We start from the raw sequence: 3,239 nt of genomic DNA, 5'->3' as shown, positions 1-3,239 counted from the left end.
TTCGGCAGTCCTTCGGAGTCGAGGATGACTTGCTTCCACACTAATATGAGTTCTCAGGGGACTGATGAGTCCAATGCAGGACCTACAGTCTCTGTCCCAGGTGGGGCAGACGGTAGTTGGAGGGACGTGTGGGTGGGGTGGTTGGGTTGTTGTGTGCTCTTTCCGCTGTTTGCGCTTGGCTTCCATGTGCTCTCGCCAAAGAGACACTGGGTGTTCGGCGCCTTCCCGGATACTTCTCCTCCATTTTGAGTGGTCTTGGGCCAGGGATTCCCAGGTGTCAGTGGGGCTGTTACATTTTATCAAGGAGGCTTTGAGGGTGCCCTTGAAACGTTTCCTCTGCCCACCTGGGGCTCGCTTGCCGTGTTGGAGCTCCGAGTAGAGCACTTATTTTGGGAGTCGAGTATCGGGCATGCGGACAATGTGGCCTGTCCACCGGAGCTGATCGAGCGTGGTCAATGCGTCGATGCTGGTGATGTTGGCCTGAGCGAGAACACTGACGTTAGTGCGCCTATCCTGCCAATTGACTTGCAGGATCTTGCGGAGGCAGCATTGGTTGTACTTCTCCAGTGCTTTCAGATGCCTGTTGTACATGGTCCATGTCTCTGAAACATGTAGGAGGGCAGGTATCACGACTGCTCTGTAGACCATAAGCTTGGTGTCGGGTTTGAGGTCCTGGTCTTCAAACACTCGCTTCCCCAGGTGACCGAAGGCTGAACTGGCACTGAAGGCGGTGTTGGACTTCGTCATCGATGTCCGCCCTTGTTGACAGTAGACTCCCAAAGTATGGAAAATGGTCCACATTGTCCAAGGCCTCATCATGTATTTTGATAATTGGGGGGCAGTACTGTGTGGCAGGGGCAGGTTGGTAGAGAATCTTTGTCTTATGGATGTTTAATGTAAGGCCCATACTCTCGTATGCTTCGGTGAAGGTGTTGACGATGGTTTGGAGTTCGACCTCCACAAGCATTGTCTGCATACTGTAATTCAATGACAGAGGATGGGACAACCATGGATCTGGACTAGAGGCGACGGAGGTTGAACAGTTTCCCGTTTGTTCTGTAGATTAGCTCCAGTCCAGCAGCGAATGAGATGGAGCATTGCAGCAAGGAAGATCGAGAAGAGAGTAGGTGCGCTGGCACAGCCTTACTTGACCCTGGTCCGAGCGTGTATTGGGTCTGTGGTGGATCCATTGGTCAGGATCATGGCTTGCATGTCATCGTGAAGCAGGCAGAGGATGGTGACAAACGTTTGAGGGCTGCTGAATGGCAGAACAGGCTAGAGCGGCTAAATGGTCTCCTCCTGTTCCTATATTCCTATGTTTACTTTTCAAGGTTCTTCGCTTACACGGGTACAGGAGTCGGCCATTCCCGCCATTCAATTAGAACATGGCTGATCTGGATCTTAATTCTACTTGTCTTGATTCCCTTAATACCCTCGCCCAACAAAAATCTTATCAATCTCGGTTTGAAATTTTCAATTGAGCCCCCTCACCACCACCTCTCTGCAAAAGAGGGTGATAATGGGGCAAATAAAGAAACCAAAGCTGGGTCTAGTCGGGCAGCAAGAGCGGGTAATGCTTCTGCTGTTGCCATTTACAGCTCCTCCAGACCCATCTTCGATTCCTTTACTTGTCCCATTATCACCCCTTTTGCTTTGTACCATCATCTCTATTGTCCTTTAATCACTCCTGCCTTCCATCTGATCACAGATCTATCTTTTTGTTTTTATTCACCCTTCCCCCATATCCTTTCCCTGCCTCCGCATTTGCTTAAAACCTGTAACATTTCCCAGTTCTGGTGGAAGATCGTCGACTGGGGACGTGGGATCTTTTACATCCACTTAAGAGAGCGGACATAGAAACATAGAAACATAGAAAATAGGTGCAGGAGTAGGCCATTCGGCCCTTCGAGCCTGCACCACCATTCAATATGATCATGGCTGATCATGCAACTTCAGTACCCCATTCCTGCTTTCTCTCCATGCCCCTTGATCCCTTTAGCCGTAAGGGCCACATCTAACTTTTTGAATATATCTAACGAACTGTGGTAGAGAATTCCATAGGTTCACAATTCTCTGGGTGAAGAAGTTTCTCCTCATCTCGGTCCTAAATGGCTTACCCCTTATCCTTAGACTGTGACCCCTGGTTCTGGACGTCCCCAACATCGGGAACATTCTTCCTGCATCTAACCTGTCCAATCCCGCCAGAATTTTCTATGAGATCCCCTCTCATTCTTCTAAATTCCAGTGAATAGAAACCTAGTCAATCCAGTCTTTCTTCATATGTCAGTCCTGCCATCCCGGTGAACCTTCGCTGCACTCCCTCAATAGCAAGAACGTCCTTCCTCAGATTAGGAGACCAAAACTGCACACAATACTCAAGGTGTGGTCTCACCAAGACCCTGTACAACTGCAGTAAGACCTCCCTGCTCCTATACTCAAATCCTCTCGTCATGAAGGCCAACATGCCATTTGCCTTCTTCACCGCCTGCTGTACCTGCATGACTCGTTTAACCTCTCATCTGAAAGACGGCACCTCCGACAGTGCGGCGCTCCCTCAGCATTGCACTGGGAGTGTTAGCCTAGATTATTGTGCTGCAGTCCCTGGAGTGGGGACTTGAACCCACGACCTTCTGCCCTAGAGGCGAGAGTGCTGCCCACTGAGCCACTGTGGTCCTTTAACTCAGGGGCACAATCTGGGACACTGCGCCTTTAACAGCAGAACACAAGAACAAAGGGCAAGCGAGAACCGACCTGTCAATCAATCCCACGGACCAATTAAGCGAGTTGACGCCGGTAAAGGACGGGTCGGCGAACCAATCAAATCCCCGCAAGTCCCGTCCGCCGACCTGTCTGTCACCCAATCAGCAAGCGGCAAGGGCGGGCTTCTGTGACCGGGGAGCCAATCAGGCGGCCTGAAAGGCGGGACATGGGCGTGGCTCACTCGCTCTCGCCTCCCTCGGGACGATCGTTATTTTGAAATCGAGAGAAAAAAAAGGAGCGCGGTATCCCGCCGCGGTTGGAAACAAAATAATCCGCATTGATAATTCGGAAACAAAACACGAAGGGAAGGACATTTTTCAAACGAAACCGGTGCATAACAGAAGGCGGGAAAGGATTATTTTTTTTTTAACGAAAGGAAGTGGGGGGAGAGAGGGGGGAAGTTTGATTTCTTGTGAGGGTGAGGGAAGGGGCGGCGGAGGGATACGGAGCGAGGCAGAGCAGCGTGAGGGAGCGGCGGC

Source organism: Pristiophorus japonicus, chromosome 19, assembly GCF_044704955.1.
Source record: "Pristiophorus japonicus isolate sPriJap1 chromosome 19, sPriJap1.hap1, whole genome shotgun sequence".
NCBI lineage: Eukaryota > Metazoa > Chordata > Chondrichthyes > Pristiophoridae > Pristiophorus > Pristiophorus japonicus.
Note: the sequence above shows the minus strand (reverse complement) of the source record.